General features: G+C 33.8%; 1 protein-coding gene and 1 pseudogene across 3 annotated transcripts in view; one reads left to right on the forward strand and one right to left on the reverse strand.

Moving 5' to 3' along the window:
- Positions 1-22,763, forward strand: part of GABRB1 (gamma-aminobutyric acid type A receptor beta1 subunit) — a 375,428-nt gene that overhangs the window by 247,952 nt on the left and 104,713 nt on the right. The gene's annotated exons all lie outside the window — the stretch shown is intronic.
- LOC112471551 lies at positions 19,198-19,316 on the reverse strand (annotated as a pseudogene).

Here is a 22,763-nt window from a genome sequence, read left to right on the forward strand (position 1 = left end):
GGTCCTTGATTCGATTCTGGACATTTTTTTAAAGTAATAGTTATAAAAACTATTTTTGAGATAATTGGATAATTTTTAATATGGACAAGCTGTTCAAAGTTAAATTTCTTATAAGTAATAATAGTTTTGTCATTATTTTAGTGTGAAATATTCTTGTTCTTTGAGGATTCATGCTAAAGTATTTAAGCATAAAGCATTGTGATGATTGCATTACTTTCAAATTGTTTACAAAAATACTATATATATTCTATGGTTATACACACACACACACACACACATACACACAGAGAGAGAAACAGAGAGAAAAAGAATGAGCAAATGTGATAAAATGTTAACAATTGGTGAATCTAAGGAAGGAGAACACAGGTGTTCATTGTACTATCTTTTCAGCTTCTACATAGGTTTTTAATTTCTCTAAATAAAAAGTTGGAGAAAAAGAGAAGAAAAGAGAATTTTAGAGTTTCAGATTTATTACTGCAGTTCTGCTCCAATTATTCTTGATATGAACATGAATGAAGGTGGTTAAATATGAAGGTAATGTTCAAAGTCATTTACATGGAACATGCCATAGCATAGTGGTTAAAAACCTGAGCTCTAGAGCCTTATCTTTCAGGTTCAAATCCTGGCTTGGCAACTTACTGTACAATCTTAAGCCAGTTCATCAATTTTTTCATCTGTGAATAGGGTGATAATAGTACCTAACCTGAAGATTGTTTGCAGATAAATTGAGATAAGCCATAGAAAGTGTCAAGAATGGTCATGTGCCAAGAAATACAAGTTATCTGTAGAAGCTGAAAAAACTGATTCTTCCTTAAAGCCTTCAGAAGGACTGCAGCTCTGCCAACAACTCTATTTTAGACTTCTGACCTCCAGAACTACTGTATGATAAATTTGTGTTATTTTAAGCCACTATGTTTGTAGTAATTTGTTACAGCAGTAATAGAAAACTAGTACATATCTGAACATGGAGAACATTGAGGTCGATGGCAAACTCTGAGACACAGAAGACCTAAAGTGATTATAAACAAGGGGTGAAGCCCAGGAAGCAATTAAGAATAAAAGATTGGAAAAGGAACACAGCTTATGAATGGCACCATAATAAGCAAACTCCTTATCTTTTATTCTGGCCAGATATTGTTTTTTCTTTTGGGGCCGATGGGGGGAGGAGGATTGTTTATTTGTTTTTGTGTTTTTATTAACTAAACATTTCCATTTGGATTAAGAAATAGTAGCTGAATCTCTGAAGCTTTAACTTATCTTTATTTGACTTGGACTACTTAAAATCAGAATTAGAATAATGAAATATGAATCATTTCTAGGTAGCAAAGGGAAACAAGTATTGTTCCCTTCTCATATAATATTTTTACTTTAATTTTCTTTCTGTGAGTTATACTAGATTTCACACATTTACTTGACCTACATCTGAAGAATTAAGACTATAGTTTTACTACCAACACATCAGCCACAGTTAATGTAAAAATACAATTAATTTACAAAATTAATGTAAAATGTTTTTTAAGAGCCTTGCTTAAACCTGCCAAATGGAATTGCTGATTTGTGAACCAGAAAAACTTCTTAAACTTTCTTGAAATCATCTGATAGCTTGCATGTTCTTCATTGAAGTAGGCTTTTCACACAGTACTGAAGGTGCCTAACAGAGGCAAGCCCAATTTTCCACCGGGGCACATTGAGTCAAGGAGGGTGAGGTCTGTGGCGCTCTGTCCCCTGAGATGAACAGGTTTACTAGCTGGGGTCTGAATATTAGACATGCTGGGCAGTTCTCTAACTGCCAACCCCAGCCCTTCCACAAGCAGGAACAAGCATGCAAAAAAGGACCTCATTCCCCACCGGGAGAGAAACACCAAACTCTACAAAGCAGGAATAAACAAGAAGAGTTCTGCACCAATGCATGTCCTTATAAAATTCAGTTTAGTGGTGTTTTCTCCCACACATTCGTCATTTCTAATAATAATCTACCAAATTCATACTAGTCCTCAACACTTTACTATGTAGGAAAGAATATGTGTAATTTTTATGTTCCTTCTTCCAAGTAGAAAATTATTTTTCCCTTTTCTCTCAATAGGGTTTGTATTATATAATTCTAAATTACTTACATTAATTTTTCATGCAGCATTAATATGATCTTTTTTCTAATAAATCCTAAAGACCAGAGCTTAAGTGGTTTTCCAGCAGTGTTCTCTTGTCAAGATCCTATAACTAAAACTAAAGAGCAACCATGCTCTTAAGATTTCTGCTTGGTTCAACTTTTTGAACCTAATTGCCCTAAAGATTGGACTGTGAAAGGACAAAACAAATGGTATCATAATTAAACAAAGGCATTCTTGGAGATGGTTTTTCTCAAACACGAAATAAAAGTTTAACCCTTTAAAGAATAAAAGAGATAGTTTTAAAAATATTTAACTGAAAAAAATATAAAGCAATGGCACCTCATAAGATGTGTCATATGGTAACGGTTTAGAATGGACAATAGAGTTTAGAGGTCAGCATCCCAAGAAGCAAGTATCTCTACTATCAGCATTTGTAAATAGGTCTACCTCTTTCTAAGAATGTCATGTAAAGTTTCCAATACAATATGAGAGTAGCTACAGAGCAGATTTCATTCTAGGTTCTGAAATAAAAGAGTCCTGATTTATCTACAGCCATGCCACCCTGAATGTGCCCGACCTCGTGTCTAATCTCAGAAGCTAAGCAAGGTTGGGCTTGGTTAGCAGTCTCTACATGGGAGACCACCTACTGCTGTAGGTGTTTAAAATAAATAAATAAATAAATAAATAAATAAAACTTTCTTTGTTAACCAGTTCCATTTTTTTTAAAGATTAGTGTAAAAATATTCATTGGCTAATAGTAATGCAATAAATAAATAAATAAATAAATAAATAAATAAATAAAGTCCTGATTTTTAAAAATTGAGATTATAAAAATAAATGATGTACAGTAGACTGGGAATGTGCATAGCACAAGGATTGTAACTTGGTGTGCTGTCCTCACTATCATCAGAGATCCTTGACTTTCTTGACAGAATATGCTCCTCACTTCTTAGAAAGATAAAAGCTTATTTTTCTCCAGATCACATTCCCATGAGATTTTCAGGTTCACTATGCATAGCTTTCCAATATAATTATAATTGAAGATTTATTTCTTATTTAGACAGCAATTTTTTACTGACTGAAAACTCTCTAAAATGGTTTTAAAATCAATGGTTACATTTCCATATATCACATAAGATAAATTGTTCCACAATTTATTTGTAACCATCTGGTTAATTCTAGTTTCCTTTTTGAATTTATCCAAAGCATATACTATCTAGTTACCAATCATTACTTCCTTAGACCTCCCCACTTTCTCTTCACTTCCATTTCCAGTACTAAACAGTGGTAGGTTGGTTTACACAGGGGTTAACAGTTAAGCTCTAGCATCATACGACCTAAGTCCAAATCCTTACTCTAGTATTTTCTAACTATATGATTTTGGCTATTTCAATAGATCTTTTTCATCCTCAGGTTCTTTATGTCTAAAATAAAATTGGCCTTTTAGGTTAGTTGTGAGGATTAAATGAGAAGTACATCATATGCCCGGTATAAAGTTAACAATTTTTTATTTCTTTGGAGGTCCATTTTTCACCCAACCACTCCTAAAATAGTTTTTCTTCGGTAAAAATAGTATTTTGCATTGAGATTCAATTACCAGGAGAAAGGGAGGAAGTAAATAAAGTAGTCTCAGACAGATGATAGATAAAACTCATAAGAAGTATTGAGCACAAACAGTAAGTAAGTCAGTAGTATACGAGGTATAGGCAAAACTCACAAGACAATTAAGTATAGATAATGAGTAAGCAAGTAGTTTGTGAAACATAGACAGAATCCATAAGATGAACTCAATATAGACAATAAATTAATAACACATATGACACATCAAAGAAAAATAAATAGAAAAAAATATGAGTGTTTACTTACTGGTAGAAAAGCATTGAAAGATCAAAGTCTTGATCATCAGTTAACAACTATGACACCCCCAATTTGGCCACCCATTAGTAATACCCAAAAGCTCCTATTCTAGCCTCACATGTACTCTACCTAACAAATACAAATGAAATCCATGGCTGTTCAAGGAGCTAATTGCCAAGACAAAGCTGTGGTTAGATATAATTTTCCCTCTATATCTCCTTACATCTCAGTGACAAAGAGTACCTTCTGTGGGCTACCTTGATTGAACCTCAACTCTAGTCCTTGTAATCACATCATCAGGGAGAAGTCTGAGGTGGCAAAGAGAGAGAGGACATATGAACATTGTATGTTCCAGAATTCAGGCAGTGAGATTATTATACCCACTTGAGTCCTATCCTAAATGTAGGATGTTCCATTTCTTTTGCCTTCCTTCTCACTGTGTTTTAAATTGACTTAATATGTCCTGTGATTCAAATATTTTAATATATTCTGTGAATTCTTCTGTTCTTTGACTTCTAGGAAGCTCGCTTATTATTGTACTTGAAAGCTACCATGGCATCAAGGTAATTTCTCACTTGATGCTTGATCGCTTCACATTCTTTCACATGCTTTTAAACATGGTTTTTTCTATTTAGAATGTTATTCCCTCAAATTGTTTCTGTGAATAATTCTGTGAATAATGTTTTAAAACTCAGATCATACCAACTCTACTTTTAAAGTCTTTGCATCTCTGCTCTTTGTTTTGGCACTGTGCCCCACATTGGACAGCCTCTAAAATGGATCTCAATGATTCCCCCTTCTGGTATTCGCACAGTGTGTAATTCCTTACCCTTGAGTATGGCTGTGCCTAGTGACCCACTTCAAGTGTGGCTAGTATACAAAAGTGATATGATGTCACTTCTGAGATTATATTTCATAAAGACTCTTGTTTCAGTCTAGCTGGCCTTTCTTGCTATTGCTCACTTGCTCTAATGAAAGCCAGTTGAGAGTTGTCCTATGGAAATGCCTATATGACAAAGAACTGAAGAAGAGCTCCAGCCAACAACCAGCCAGGAACTGAATCCTACTAATAACCATGTGAGTGAGCTTGGGAGAGAATCTCTCTCAGTTGAGCCTTCAGATAAGACTACGGTTTGAGCCAACGCATTGATTGCAACATTGTGAAAGGCTTTGAGGCAAATTAAACACAGATTCCTGGTGCAAAAAAAAATCTGTGAGATAACACATGTTTTGTTGTTTTAAGATGCTAAGTTTTGGTGTAAATTTATGCAGCAATAAAGAACTAATACATTCCCTAACACACATCTACTCTAATACTAATGACAGAGCACTGACGTGCTATGCCTGTGTAACCAATGAGATTATTTGCACCTTGATGCTAGTGATATTTTCCTAAGGACTAGCAGTTCCTGCAATGTATCAGGTTCATGACAGATGTTGAGTGATTTTGAGACTGCTTGTAGTAATTAATTTAATTATAATAATAATAGCAAGCATTTATTGAGTCCTTGCCCTTCAAGGCAATTTTCTAAATACATTGCAGGTATTATTTTATCTAATCCTAATATAAACTCATGTTATATTCAAGGAAACTAAGTCACAGAGAAATCAGGTAACTAACCCAAGGTCAATAGCTAAAAAAGCCTGGCTGTGAAAACAAAGTCTACCTAAAGCTCACATTCTTAATCCTAAAGATTACATTCACATCTTATATTTGTAACATTATATACACCTTATGTAAACCATATATGTTTTTGCTTTACACACATTCACCAGCATAGTGCTTTGCATAGAGAGGATCAATAAATGTGAGTGAGTGAGTGAGTGAGCGAGTGAGTGAGTGAAGAATCAGCACCAGAGTTTTTGTTTTTTATTTTTATCTTCTGAGCCAAAGAGACATGCACATCAGCCATAAAGGAATTCTTTGACTGTTCCCTGAGGATCCATTATCATCTGTGATGATGTGAAACAGAGATCATCAGTCCACAGAGACCCTTTCAATTCTCCTTCTGTCTGAGTGATAACTAAAAAAAAAAAAAATGCCATCTTTTCAAGTCTTTATTTCTGCCCATTTTTTCTTCATTTTCAAGCTATTATTTTAAATGATCTCACTCAAGGAAAAAAAAAGTGTATTATCTCTTTGAAATAAGATCCAACTGACATAACAATCTTATTACATCACAGTTGGAAGTCAAACCTGAAATGATGGTAATCACAGATGGAAGACTTTGCAGTTATTGTTGGGGGTGGGTATTTCTCATAGATTATAACAGACCAAATGATATGAAAAATCTATACATTGTGTTCTCAACCTTCAGCTTGCATTCTGGGAAAATTAGTTAAACTCCACCACATAGAATTTCTTTTTCTATTGGTCTTTTATATGTGCTCATTATGGTAAATTGGCCAGTCTTTAAAATAGTATGTGCCTTATTTTTAGGAGTTTAGTCTACCAATTAGTAGATTCAACTGTGAAAATGATATAGGAATGCTGGGTGAGCAATGGAAGCCCAAGTATACTATAGGACAGTTTGCCAGCCTTACTGCCTCTATATATAGACTAGGTTAGTGAGTTAAGCCATAAAAGAGACAAATTGGCCAAAAACCTGACCACACTAGTTCCTCTGCCATTTTTAGCCTTGGGACTTTCATAGACTCCTGCATTAAAACTATGTTACAGGATTGCATGACCTAGAAGTAGAAATGGGATAGCAGTGAATAATGGAAGTTCTCACGGAATGAGATTCAGTTGTGCTGAGGTTAGGAAGATCTAGCAAATGAGGTATATGGCCTCAAAATACAGCAAGAAATGCTCTACTTTGCAATTTTATCTAGAAATAAATTTCAGTAACACACATGAAGCCAGAATGGGAACTTACTCTCTAGATAAAAATTAGTAAAATAAAACTGTGGAAAACTAAATGCTTTAAAAAGTAACTGAAATTATGACTGAAAATACTATACTATTGTTGCTTAATACCTTTAGGCAAAGCACTTATAGGACTCGGATATATCTAGGAAATATATGGTAAATATAGTAAGTAAACCTAGAGAGAACTATTTGGTGAGATTTTTGAACAGTGTTTCTCACAAGGTTAGTATATTTTATGGAAAGCGAAGGCATGGACAAATTTCGAGGGATTTTCTTTAAAGCCTACACTTTCTGAAATGTTCATAGTAATAATATTTTATGTATATAAACTTAATATCTTTCTACTTGACAACACTTCATGTGCAGGTCTTATAAAATTACTAAATGGTTTTCAGGGGCCTTCTAGGAAAATTAAAAGATAGTTTTATAGGTAAAAGATATGTAGATATAAATGTAGATGTTGTTATAGATATAGACATACATGATCTGATTCAAGAATGGCAAAATCAAAAAAGTTTTCAGAGATCTAAGCAGTTGATTAAGATAGGGTTATGGGTGCTAGGTTTGTTGTCTTTTTTTTTTAGTAACCAAGGACATAATAAAGTTAATATAAAGCACAGAAAATTAAAAGACAGAGTCTTTGCTACCTAGGTAACCAATTACACAGAAAGCAAAGAATAATCTTCTACACTATAGAAAAAGGCATTAATAAGTAAATCGAGTAAGCAAACCCACCAAGATTTGTCACACTTTGCTAAAATTGTGATACATTTGATAGTTTGTTTTCAGATTCAATTATTATAAATCAAGGCAAACAAAATTCACTTTCTGGGATTGTCCTTTCATATTCTGGAACATACATGTACTTTAGTGTAATTTTTTTGTTTTTTTATCATGGGGTCTATGTAGTTAGAACTATTTTCATAATAACACTAAGATGTTAACATGCAATGCATTCATCACTGCTCTCTTAAATAAATCAATAAATATATGATAAAATGTTTTTTATCTATTTTAGCATTAAAGATGGGATTTAAGAGTGTAAATTGATCTAGAGACAAAAGATTTTGAAAACCGCGGCTTTAGGATAAAATTATTTCTTTTTCCTTGAATAATAAAGATACACATATACAGATATATTTCTTTGTCGCTTTTACTCTAGAATAGTGAGCCATCCCTGTTAATTATAACTGCTAATCAAAGAAATGAATTTGTATTTCACAGAGAAATCTAGAGGGTGAAAAATTGAAAACTGTCTCTCATGTGTAAGTGTCCAGTAACTAGCAGATCTCATAAACATACATAACACATTTTTACAGACATCTACATTCTTTTAAAGTGGCAAAAATAAACATTCATTAACATACCTCAAAGCTAAAGCTTACTCCATAGCATAAAAAACTAAGAAGCAAAGGTATATAAATTTAAAATTATGCTTAGTAAAAATGTGAAAGGATGCTATTTACTTCAAAATTGTTCAGCTATCCAATGATTATGCATTAATTTACACGGTTTAATATTAGCCCAAGGCTTTAGGCTAGATATCATTATCTTCAAGCTGACATAGTACAAAACAGAAATGCTGTTAAAATAAGGTTTGTCAGAATAATGATTCAATTTATTTGAATACAAATTTACATTTTTCAAAATCTTAAATATTATAGAAATTAGTGTTAGTATTTGATCAGAAAACCTGTATAAGTCAAGAGAAAGCAAATGAAAGTAGAATAAAATGTATGCTTGCCTTATACTTAATACCAATCAGTCAGAAAAGATATAACTATTTATATTAAACCAAAATTATTAAACTAGGTCCACTTACCAAAGATTTACCTTAATTAGGTAAACTTGAACCCATAAAATGTTTCCATGTGAACTTTGATAAGAAAATATTTTAAGTCTAGAAAATTTGAAATATTAAAAGTACAATATTTCTTATTTTGAGAGAATTTAGGAAATATAATGATTTACATTAGTATTTATCTAATAAACTAATCAAGACAGAGCCCTTTATATTAAGACTTTATAATCTAATTTATTAATACTCTCATAATGAGAGCTAAAGTTCTTTTTGAATTTTATTTTTTATTTTTATTTTTTAATTAATTAATTTATTTTTTTAAATCTTGACATTGGTTAACAAAATCCAATAAGTTTCATCTGTACACTTTAACAATAAGGCATATATATATTTGCATTGTGTGTTCACCTTCCATAGTTAGATTTCTTTCTGTCACCACATATTTGACACTCTTTACCCCTCCTGTCTCACCCCACCCCTTACCATCTGGTAACCACTAGTCTATAGTCCATGTCGATGAATATCTGTTTGTCCTGTTCATTTGTTGCTTTTAGTTTTATGTCACACAACTGTATTGATTCTTCCAATCCAAGAACACGAAATATCTTTCCATTTCTTTGTATCGTCTTCGATTTCTTTTAATAGGGTCTTATAGTTTTCATTATATAGGTCCTTCACATGTCTCATTAGATTTATTCCTAGGTATTTTATTATTTTTGTTGCAATTGCAAAAGGAAATATTTTTCCACTTCTTTTTCTGACACTTCATTATTAGAGTATCGAAATGCTATGGATTTTTGAACATTGATTTTCAGAGAGTTACCTGATTTGCTTATTGTTTCTGGTAGTGTTCTTGTGTAGTTTTCAGGGTTTTCTATATAGAGAATCATGTCTTCTGCAAACAGTGACAGTTTGAGTTCTTCGTTTCCTATTTGGATGCCTTTTATATCTTTCTCTTGCCTAATAGCACTTGCTAGGACCTCTAATGTTGTGTAACAGTGGCAATAGTGGACAGCCTTGCCTTGTTCCTGATCTTAGAAGGAAAGTTTTTAGTTTTTCACCATAATATATAATGTTGGCTGAGGATTTGTCATAGATGGCCTTTATTATGTTAAGGTGCTTTCCTCCCTGTGCCTCTGGGATGAAGCCCACATGATCGTGGTGTATAATCTTTTTAATATGTTGCTATACTAGGTTGCTAGTATCTTATTTAGGATTTTTGCAACTGTGTTTATGAGAGATATCGGTCTGTAGTTTTCATTTTTTGTGTTATCTTTACCAGGTTTTGGTATCAGAGTAGTATTGGCCTCATGAAATGAGTTGAGAAGTATTGTCTCCTCCTCAATTTTTTGAAAGAATTTAAGAATAGGTATGAAATCTTCTTTGAATGTTTGGTAGAATTCACTGGTGAAGCCATCTGGTCCTGGACTTTTACTTTTTGGTAGATTTTTGATAATTGTTTCAAGTTCCATACTACTGATTGGTCTATTTAGATTTTCCAGTTCTTGATTCGGTCTAGGAAGTTTATATTTTTCTAAGTGCTGGTCCATCGCTTCTAGGTTATTAAATTTGGTGTTATATATTTTTTCATATTATTCTTATATGATCCTTTGTATTTCTGCAATGTCCTTTGTAATTTCCCCTCTTTCATCCTTGATTTTGTTTATTTGTGTCCTTTCTCTTTTTTCTTTAGTGAGTCTAGTCAGGCATTTGTCAATTTTATTAACCTCCTCAAAGAACCACCTCTTCGTTGCATTTATTTTTTCTATTTTTTGTTGTTGTTTTCAATTTCATTTAATTCTGCTCTAATTTTGATTATTTCTTTCCTTCTGCTGTTTTTAGGCTTCATTTATTCTTCCTTTTCTAGTTTTTTAAGATGAAGTGTTTGGTTTTTTATTTTGGCTCATTCCTGTTTTTTGAGATCGGCCTGTAATGATATGAACTTTCCTCTTATGACTGCTTTTGCCATGTTCCACAAGTTTTGATATGTTGTACTATCATTATCATTTGTTTCTATGTATCTCTTGATCTCTCTTTTTATTTCTTCTCTAATCCAGTTATTCTTCAGTCACATGTTTTTTAATTTCTATGTATTTGTAGTTATTTCTGATTTCTTTTTGTAGTTGATCTCTAGTTTCAAAGCATTATGATCAGAGAATATGGTGGTATGATTTCAACCCTCTTATATTTGTTGAGTCTATCTCTGTGTCCCACCCAGTATGTGGTCAATCCTTGAGAATGTTCTATGTGCACTAGAGAAGAATGTATAAGCAGCTGTTTTGGGATGGAAGGCTCTGTAAATGTCAATTATGTCCAGTTGGTCTAATGTATAATTTAAGGCTGATATTTTCTTATTGATTTTTTGTTTGGATGATATGTACATATCTGACAGTAGAGTATTTAGGTCCCCTACTTCAATAGTGTTTTGGTGTGTTTCTCCCTTTAGTTCTCTTAGCAATTGCTGATTGGGAGCACAGATATTAATAAGTGATATGTCTCTTTGGTGCATGAGTCCCTTTATCATTATGAAGTGACCCTCAGTATCTTTCTTTACATTTTTTATTTTGAAGTTTATTTCGTTTGATATTAGTACCTCTATTCCCACATTTCTCTGAATGGCATTTGCTTGACATATCATTTTCTATCCTTTCACTTTGAGTCACTTTGTCCTTGCAGCTGAGATCTGTCTCTTGAAGGCAGCTTATGGCTGGATTTTGTTTTTGGACACAATAAGCAATTCTGTGAATTTTTATTGGTGAGTTCAGTCCATTTACATTTAGAGTGATTATTGAAATATGAGATCTTCTTATAGCCATTTTATCTTTTCCTTTCTGGTAGCTCAGTGTTTTCATTGTTTCTTTGCCTTTGTGTTTCTGTTTTCTTCATTTTGGTTGGCTTTTGTGGGTTTCGCCTCTGGTTCTTCATGTTTTATGTTATATACTTCAGTTCTGAATCTTCTGTGTGTGGTTACCATTACGAATATGTAAAGGATAGTTATACATATATAGTCACCCATTTTCTTCTGTGGGTGCCTTATCTCAATTCCAAATTTGGATCTTTGAATCCTCCCCTTTTCAGTCATTGTTATACCAGTTTGTCCCCATTCATTATTATCTTGCTATAGCAATTCTCTTCTTATTGTTTAAGCTTATAATGGCCTGTTCTTAGTAAGGGTTGCACTCCTCTGCTTCTATTTGTCTAATAGTCACCTTACTCCTAATTATGTACATATTTTTTGTCATTTTTGTTTTAGGTGAGTTGACCTCTTTCAGTATTTCCTGTAGTACAGGCCTCATAATGGAGAACTCGCTCAATTTTTGTATGTCTGGACAGGTCTTAATTTCTCCTTCATATCTAAAGGAGAGCTTAGCTGGATACATTATTCTAGGCTGATAGTTCCTTTCACTTAATAGTTTAAATATTTGATTCCATTCCTTTCTGGCTTGTAAGGTTTGTGCTGAGAAGTCCAAGGATAATCTAATGGTTTTTCCTTTATATGTTACCGTTTTCTTCTCCCTGGCTGCCCTCAGAATTCTGTCTTTGTCATGGATTTTTGATAATTTTAATACAATGTGTCTTGGCGAAGGCCTTTTGGGGCCAAGATAATTGGGTGTTCCATTGACTTCTTGAATTCCAAGCTCCAGCTCATTCCTTCGATTTGAGAAATTCTCGTCAACTATTTGTGAAAATGATTTCTAGTCCCTGCTTCTTATCCTCGCCTTTGATAAATGTCCATTATTCTTATGTTTCCTCTCCTGATATTGTCAGCTAGTTCTTGCATTTCTCTTTCATTATTTTACATTCTTGTATTTCTCTTCTTCCTTCTCATGCATTTCTAGATTTCTGTCTTTGATATCACGGATCTTTTCCTCCATTTGGTTGACTCTATTTCCCACGCTTGCTATTTCATTTTTCAACTCTTGCAGTGTGTTTTTTATTGCCAGAAGATCTATTATGTTATTTTGGAGGGTTTCAGTCTCCTTGCTAAAGAACTCATTCTGCTCATCTAGTTGTCTTTTTTTTTTTTTTTTAATTCCTGAACTTGTTGATAAGACTCATTTCAGAACTCACTGAGTTTTTCAGAAGTACCATCCTGAATTCTCTGTCATTTAAGTTGCATATTTCTATATCTGTAAGCTTATTTTCTGGAGATTTTTCTCTTTCAGAGATGCCTTGCCACCTTGGTTGTTCATGGTGTTTAATGGACTATTTCTCTACCTGGGAATTAGTGGAAGTGTATTCTACTTTCATTCCAGAAAGAAGATTTATTATGTAAAGGTCTCTCTTTAGCCTGTTGCAAAGAAGGTGCTTTTCTTTTGGTTTCCAGTAGGTGGCATCTAAGCCTCTTGGATCCCTTCTTTATACAAAGCATTAATAATGCCTCTTTTTTTTTTCTTGTAGATGTTTAATCATGCTCGCTACTTTCAGTCTTAGTCCCTGTCAGTGTTAGCAACAGTTTCAGTAGCATTTGCTCAGATTCCCCCAGGCTCTGCAGTGATTGATCTCATGGCGTATGGGCGGAGGACCCCTGTGGGTTGAGAGTTAGGGGCTACAGCTCAGCCTCAGTTTTGCAACTGGGGCCGGTAAAAATCAACTGTTGTTTCTCTGCTGTCCCGCTTCTCCACTTTCTGCCCTGATGACTAGGCGCTGCCGCCAGCCATGTGGAGTTCACAGCGCACCCAGGCCGGGCTGTTCAGGAAACTGGTCGCATTTACTCCCCTCCCCCTCCTCCTATAGGGAGTTCCAATGGCTGTGAGAGGCAGCTTCTTTATTTCTCCTAGTCCACTGCCCAACACCCGGGGTTCTGACCTGTGGTAGCTCTCATGCACAAATCCTACATTCAGATGTGCTGATGTGCAGTTTGGGTGTTTTTTGTTGAGTTTTAGATGTTCAGCTTATTATTGTTTTAAGGGGAGAGATCTGGGGACGTCTCTCACTCCACCATGTTTCTCCAAACTCTCTTTTTGAATTTTAGCTTCAAAGACATTTAGAGTGCTTATAAATTCAGATCTACACCTTTGCCACAGGTCAAGGATAAATATAGAAACCAGAAAACTCATGTTACAAATATCAAATAGCTGCTTTAAATTCCACTAGGTATGAGATTCTTAATTGACTTGAGCTCAAAATGAACAAATAGATAAAACAAACAAAAAGACTAACAAATCAGACTCTGTTGTCTCTTATCCAACAGAGTGTGCATATCTAACTCTATAATCCATTAACCTACTCACAGAAATCATTAAATGGTCAGACCATTTAACCAAATTCTCAATCACTGCTGTCACTAATGGGAAGTAACTTCTTGGCTGTAAGCAAATCAGAAACAGACAAACAAACAAACAAAAAAACGAAAAATCAATAGAAGACGTTGGGGAGAAGAACAGTCAGAAAAGTTTTAGTCTTAGATTTCACTTTAAAGTGAATCAATAAATACATATTTCACCTCTGGGAACAAAGAAAAGACATGCCTGAGTTTAAGTTGCCTGTAAGGTACACCTCTCTGGCAATACATTTCACCTGGCTCTGTTAGGTAAATCCATTGATCATCTTGATCGACTGTCTCCAAAACGGTAAAAGGGCAATCATTTTAAAAGGATAAAATCACACAAAAATATAAAACAAACATATGTCAAAGATTTCAATTAACTCATTAATGAGAGAACTAGTAAGATGTCTCAGCCAGTTCCAAGGGAAATCCAAGGATGGATTTACATGTTGTTTTATCTTGTCAGAATTATCTCACCTTTCATTGTCTAATTGCTCTTTTGCAACTCCAAATCCAAGGATGGATGTACTAAAAAGACATAGCACACCGAAAAAAGTTCACAGATGCAAACTGACAAAATTGGCCAATATCCACCAAACGATAATTAATTATCATTGCAATTCTATGGATAAGAATCATTTATGTTACTATTGCAAAAGAGCAAATAGACAATGAAAGGTGAGATAACTCTGACTAAATAAAACAACTTGTAAATTTTGAGGTTCGTTTCAAATTATTTCGCAAGTTTTCCTGCAAAATGAGAGATAAAGTCCTTTCTGAATTAGAAAAAAAAGAATGCTTATAAATTCAAATCTACACTTTGCCATAACTCAAGAGTAAATATAGAAACACAAAACTATGGTCATAATATGTTTTCCTCCTCTGATATAACAGAATTCTCTTCTGACTCAACAATTCCCAGCATGAAGGGATGCTGACGATTTGGGAAGATAATATGTGCAAAGTACCCAGTGCTGTCCTTCCACTCTCATTTTTCTATTTGCAGTATTAAATGTAGCATGTAAATTTCTCTATTATATAAAACAATTTCTTCATAGAATATTTGAATGTGAAATTTTAAGAACTGATTTTTAAGAGGGAGATCTTTACATTTCTATCAGTAATACCTTCTATTTATATAAGTGATATTATAAGTTTTGAATGTTTTTAAATATACCATTTGATATAAGATTATTGATAATTAATTAGTACGAGATTCATAAATATTAAATTGGTAAAATGCATTCAAATATTTTTATATATTCAAAATTCAGATATCTTTTACTATGAGGCATCATGTTTTTAAATTCAAATTATTATGTATATGGAATGTTAAAAAATAGGTTTTATATATTTATTACACAATATTTTCTTAATAAATGATTAGAATTTAAGAAAAATATTTACTAAATATAGCATTTTGCATTTACTTAGTAGGATAATGGTTTCCATTAAAATATAGTTCTAACTTAAGCAGTTTCTTAGATAATAAGACTGCATCATTTATTCATTTAAATGGTCAAGATACTAAAACCGTCTTTTATTCAGAGTAATTAATTATCAAAGCTAATTGGAATATTCAGGTTTCCATAAACCTGAAAATAGTCACTACGAATTTCATTATTCTCAAAGATAATAACCAGAGAAATCACTTTATGTTTACCGTAACATAGGCAAAGCTATGTGTGTATATATATATATACATATATATATATATGTATATATATATAATTTTCCTTGTTAAGGAGAATATATTTAACTTCAGCAATCCATATATGAACTCATACATATTATTTCTGAATAAAGCATATTAAGGAATGTCTTGTTTTGTTATTTTTTTAGTTTAAGGAGTGGTGGTATGAAAGAGAAGATGGAAAGAAATGTACATTTATTTACTTTGAATTTCTAGCGACTAAAACTTTGTTTAAAAAGAAAGGACTATCTTAAAAAAATCTCTTGTCTTTAAAGAAACTAACCACAACCTATAACTATAAATTATGTGTTTGCATACAAATGGATGTAAACATAGATAAGTGTGCATTATTAATATTCAATGGAGGATAACGATGATAGTTAAAATTATCCTTAAATGCTGAAGGTACACTATTTATATACATATATTTTACAAATGTGAGAAGAACATCATGTTACTTCTTATTACAAGATATTTTTGCTCCTTTTTTATCTTCATTTGTTTCAGTTCCTAGATTATTTAAATATCCCTTCATTTTTCTTCACTTTTTAAATTGAAAAATCAGCCAGACAACATGAATTATTATTATTATCTGCTTATGAAGTTAGAATTCTAATGATGCTGATGTAAATTTGATGTTTTAATGATTAAAAACAAAAATTCTTTTATACCATATAAATTCATGCTTTTCACATAGAAAAGTCCAGGTGCTGGCTCACCCAGCATAAGAAGGAAGTCTGACACAGACTAACCACTGAAGACCACTTTCATTCATCCTCTTGGCAAGAACAATTGGTATTTTGCTCCCAGAATGGAAACCAGCTTTGTGTACCTTGAGGCCTTAATCTATCTGAACTCTCAATAGCAGGAAAATAAAGAATACCTGAACCTATGTTTATATTTGGACTATTTAATGCAAATACAAATGTTATGGCCACTTCTCTCTTAAGCTACAGAGCATCTAAATGTTATAACAAATGAGAGGTCCATGATATTTGGCTTAATTTAAGTATGCTTTGAGCAGCTTCATGGTCCTAGAAATTATCCAACCAACAATACCCTATGGCTATTTATTTAGCAAATGTACTCAAGATGATTTTTAATAAGAAATCAAATCAGAATGAGAGAAATGGATTTTTATCCAAAATTTGTATTCCAGGCAACATTGGCATATTTTTTTTTTTTTAATAAAGACAACACACTAGTCTTTTTCTGGTTATTTTATTTTTTTTTTTTTAGAGAAGTAATGATTTCAGTGTTTCCTTAAAGTTACATATTAACTCCATTAATTGATAAATTCTGTGCCAGACACCAGGCAGGACTCTCTGGTATATGAATCACTGTGAGATCATTTCCCTTGTAGCACTTACCATGTATTCAAGCAGACACATAAGAAATAAGTAATTAAATAAATGCATAATTGCAAATTGTGATGAGAAATGTAAGGAAATGTATATCAGTTTCAAACAAGAAGATCTATATAAGTTGATGGATTTCTTGACTGATGGGACTCTTTTCACAAGATTATAATCATTGTTTCCTAATAAAGGTCAATTAGGTAGTCAACTTGAGAGGGAGAGAAACACTGTATTTCTTTACTTTTTATGGTAATTCTGGGATAGGGAACAGGAAGGTGGTTACAACTAATTCAAAACAGTACTTAAAATAAGTGTGTAAGTGGATTATTTAGGGTAGCGGTCCCCAACATTTTTGGTACCAGGGATCAGTGCTCCTATGAGAATCTAATGCCTGATAATCTGAGGTAGAGCTGAGGCAGTGATGCTAGTGCTGGGGAGCCGATGCAAATACAGATGAAGCTTCCCTCACTGGCCTGCCTCTTACTTCCTACTGTGCAGCCTGGTTCTTAATAGGTCACAGACTAGTATCGGTCTGCAGCCTGGGGTTGGGGACCCCCAATTTGGGGAATTATCTAAGGATAATTCCAAGGATATCAAAGGATATCCAAGGATATCAAATTGGAGAGTAATGGAGTGATTTAAAATATGTTAAGGGGTAAAAATGACGTAGATGATAGAGGCTCTGTTCATCCCTCTGGCAACCAAATCAAGGTTGTGATGGAAACAAGGAGCAAACAGCAAGAAAAAATTGCCTGGGATCTAGATGAACAAGCCATACAACTAAGGAGAAGTCTAAGGAGTCACCCTGCAATGGCAGAAGGTAGGACAGGGAGAGGACATGAGACTGCCTGATCCCGAACAGCAGAGTGGGACTGAGGCTGCGGAAACAGCAATTGCAGATGCCTCTTAAAGGTGCTGTGCCACGAGCAGACATTTGCAATGATGGATTGGCTCACTCAGAGCACCAGTGCTGGTTCAGCTGCATGCAGGGGACACCAGGGACTTACAGGGAGACTCTGAGTTGTCAGAGTGAGGATTGAGGCAAGACTCATTCTGTACAGAGTGCTGGTGGCATCCATTGTTCCCTGTTGAGCCCTCCCCACTCCCAGTGCTCCAGACACAGCTCCGCCATAGCCTTGATGTCATCGAACTGGATAACAGAGGTCACTCTGCCTAGAGGATTCCCTGAAACCCCACCTCCCCCAACTCACGGCCCCATCCAAGCCAAATCCAAGTGTATCCTCAGCAAGTCAGGTGCTCCTTGCTGAGCAGCACCTAGACTCACACTGGAGGCAGCTGGCCTCGGTTTCTGGTGTGGCCTCTTGAGGCAACTATAAGCACAGCATCTGTGGATTGTTTGCTGAATCTTAACAAGTGGCCCTGGAGGGCAGAGGCTTGGGCTAAATTTGGCCCTGCAGTTGAACCCCTCTCAGGACTGCCACGGGACATCTACTACACAAATGCACACTAATAAGACCAGGAGACTTAGGAGCTTTGCTTAGTACACAGAAACAGACACAGAAAGGCAGCCAAAATGGGAAGACAAAGAAGTAAAAACCATATGAGAGAACAGAACAGAGATTCAGAAATAATGGAGTCAAGCAATCTAAAAGATGCAGAGTTCAAAACACTGGTTCCAAAGATGCTTAATGAACTTATGAAAAGTGTAGATAAATTCAGTGAGAACTTCAACAAAGAGATAAAAAACATAAAAATGGAAAAGGAAATTATAAAAGGGAACCAGTCTGAAATGGAGAACACATTTTCTGAGATGAGAAGTATATTAAATGGAATAAACAAAGGAATAAACAAAGTGAATAAAGAAGAGGATCGAACCACAGATATAGAGGATGGGGAAGCCAAGGACACTCAATCAGAATGGCAAGAAAAAAGAAGCAAAGACAATAATAATAATTTAAGGAGCTATGAGCCACTATTGAAGGCAAAAATATCCATTACACCAGTGTACCAGAAGGAAAACAAGATGTCGAAGAGCTATTAGAAGAAATAATGATGGAAAAGTTCTCTAGCCTGGTGAAGGAAATACTCATACAACCCCAGGAATCTCAGAGAATTTCAAAAACCAGGAATCTAAATAGGCCCACACCGAGACACATCATAATTATTTTTTTGAGGGTTTTATTTTTTATTTATTTATTTTTAAGCAAGGCAACACTTGGTTGACCTCACAGATTGCAAGGACCTTGTCTGTTTACAATCCCTTATTTTTTATTTTTTACGCCTACAGCACCTGGTGTTCCTAGGTGGTCTTCCATCCAAGTACTAACCAGGCCAGACCCTTCTGAGCTTTTGAGATCAGATGGGATCAGGCTTGTTCAGGGTGGCATGGCCGGAGACTAATAAGAGTATTTTATGATATGTGAAAATTATATGAAATTCAAATTCATGTCCATAAATAAAGATTTATTGGAACCTAGCCACGCTAATTCATTTAGGTATAGCTATTTAACTGCTACAATGGCAGAGTTGAGTAATTTAGTTGCTAAAAATACTGTATGGCCCACAAAGCCTAAAATATTTACTGTCTGGCCTTTTACAGAAGAGATTTGCTAACCGCTGATCTAAACCACACTGTACTCAAAAAATAAACTAATATCAGAGATAAGTGCTATGAAAGTACAGGCTGCTTTGTAATAGAGAGACTTGGCAGGAGGAACTTTGTAACAACTACTATCAATAATTACCTCAAATGAAAAAGAATTAAGTGCTCCAACCAAAAGATAGAGTAGCTGAACGGATAAGAAAACAAGACCCTAAAAGGAAAGGGATGGAAAAAGATATTGCTTTGATGGACCTAGAAGGTATTTAAGTCAGACAGAGAAAGACAAATACCATATGATTTCACTCATATGTAGAATCTTCGGAACAAAAAGAACAAACTAATAAAAAAAAAAAGACACAAATATAATGGACAATTTGGTGATAGACAGAGGAGTGGGGGAGTTGGAGGGCTGGGAGAATGGAGTAAAGGGTTAAAGAAGTACAAATTAGTAGTTGATGGATAGTCCCAGGGATGGGGAGCATGGCAGAGGGAATGCAGTTAGCATTAATATGTTGGCTAGGCGGAGGGCCAGGAGACGGAGAGAGCAATTGGGGAATCGTTTTATGAACTATATAGATGTCTGACCAATGTATTGTATATTTGAAACTAATTAAAATTAATTAATTAATTTTTTAAAAAGTGAAAAATATGTTAATATGTTGCCCTTTTTGCTTCATCTTTCTTCAAAGAAAATGACAAAATGATAGAAATAAGAAAGGGAAGGGAGGGAAGGGGTAGGGAGAAGAAAAAGGAAGGAAAGGAGAGAGGGAGGAAGGAATGGAGGGAGAAGGGATGAAACAAGGAATGGAAGATGTGAAGAAGGGAGGGAGAACTTTCAGAGGCTGCAACTCCATCTTCATTGCATTCTGTCTCTTTTTTTTCCTACCTCTCTCTTCCCAAACACTACACACTATGCCAAAATTGCCGTATGTATCATTTCAATGTATATTTTTGCATTTTACTACACATATGCACATATATGCACATGCACAGGCATGTCTGCCTAAGAAATATAATTCAAGATTGTAAATTTTAAGTAAATATAGTTTTTTTGGTAGGCATTCTGATTTCGTTTTGTTTTTTTTCTCACAACACTATGTAAAGTATATCCATGTGGATACATATAGATCTATTTTATTCATTTTAACTTCTGTTAAGTAGCCCATTGTATATACATCAGAGTTGTATATGCATTTCATTTTGCTGGAGGGTTGGCTTTTACCCACTTTTGCTATTACAAGAACGCTTCATGAACATATATCTACTATGCCTCCTTGTATGCGAGTTGGCAGCTAGATGTAGAATGGCTGGGTCACACTGAGGCCTCCAAATTTTATCTATTTAACTTTGTTCTTATAAAAATTAGTATAAAAAAGTTAATTATATTTTGTAGCTTTATTTATGATTTGTAGAAGCACTGGGACAGAAATTATATTTTATTATTATTGCCATATCTGGAATGCTTCATCATTAACTTAGAAATATATAAAATCCCCTTTCTTTGTTTGCCTTCTAGAATACATGATCATTTCTCACTTAGCTTAAATTTGATGGTGTTCATTATGAACCCAAAAAAGCAACATAAGCTTTATTTTAGATTTTTATTTCTATAATTTATACCACAAAGAAAATAACACTGAAACATGTCAACAGACATATTAAATTGAACATATATTTATTCACCTAATTAATTAAACAAGACAGCAGCAAAGTTAATCTATAATGGGATTCTCTTCACTCTTGCCTGATATTTGGTAAAATTCTATTGGTCTTTTAATCATAAATTGATACATCACTAATGATTTTAGTTTCTAGTGAAAAAATGGTTCCAAATAGGATCTGTAAACAAATTTACTAATAATACTTTACTGTGCTAGTAATCAAAAAAATAAATTGAAAGTACTAATTTTCATCTACCAAAAAAAAAAAAAAACAGTGCAGCATTCAATTAAGTAGTAGCAGAGGGAAATTAGTATTCCTTTGCATTATAATTTCAGATAATCCTTTAAGAAATTAATTTGGCCTTATATATTGTAAGAATCAAAAAATATATATCTTTAGGTATAGTAATTCTACTTATTGTATATCTATCGTAAAGAAATAATCTAAACTATGGTAAAAAGTCAGATGCTCACGAAAATATTTATTTTAACCTATTTTAAACTGATAAAATTGAAAACCACTTAAATGTCTAACATAAAGCATATTGTTTTCTACAAAAAAAAGATAAAATCCTGATGCCAAGGAGAAAAATGTTATGATATTAAAATGTAATGGGAAGCAAAGGAAATCTGTAATACAGTTACAAACATGTAAAAAGCCAACAGAGATTGGAAAGAGAGATTAAAAGTAAATATACCACAAAGCTAATAGTTGTTGTGCTAGAAATATTTCCCACTAATTTAAGAGTATTTAAATGTATTATTTAAAAAGAAAAAGGATTATGTTCTCAAGCCTTGCTCTCATTCCCATGAGAGCTGGAAATTTTGCCCAATTTATCTCTGCCTTACTTGTATTTGTTCTGGATTTTGTTTTATTTTGTTTTATTTCTCAACAGAAAGCCGTGTCCTAAGACAATGCAGTGTTTTAATGTTCTATAACTCTTGAATCTTCACTCCTTCAGGAATACCATTTCAAGATTACTCTGATTATCTTTTAGTTACTGTGTCAGTTCTTTGTTCTGGGAGAACTCATCATGTGGCAAAGCAATAGAGCATTTTTGCATGTAAGCCAAAAAATTTAATAACTATGAAAGAAAATCCATATCTTCATTTTACATCCTAATTCTGTCTGAATCCTGCTTAATTATCCTGTACTTACTGATTATCAAGTCATGGCCTTTAACTCAAGCTAAACATTTTCTTTGACTGACTTTTTAATTTCTAAGTCCTTCTCCATTGTTTAAAGGCTTGTTATTGTTTTAATTCCTCACAATTTGTCTGCTACAGAAATTCTTCATGATCAAGATGTTGAGAATAAAGATGAAGAAGGTAGCCTTATTTTTTTATTCCCCCTAACACATATCTCAGCTAATTGTTACTAGAAAACATTGAACGGGGTAGAAATTTAATACAAGCTCTTATACTCCACAGATATGTAAATATACTGATATAATTTGGGAAAAAATAATCTGTCTTGAACTCAGCCAGACATCTATGGTAAAATATAACTGAGATTGGCATTTGATGCTTGACAAAGGTCTATTAATTACTATTGCCTTATTATTACTTTTTTTTTTTTTT

This window comes from Pteropus alecto, unplaced genomic scaffold (genome assembly GCF_000325575.1).
Source record: "Pteropus alecto unplaced genomic scaffold, ASM32557v1 scaffold57, whole genome shotgun sequence".
Taxonomy (NCBI): Eukaryota; Metazoa; Chordata; class Mammalia; order Chiroptera; family Pteropodidae; genus Pteropus; species Pteropus alecto.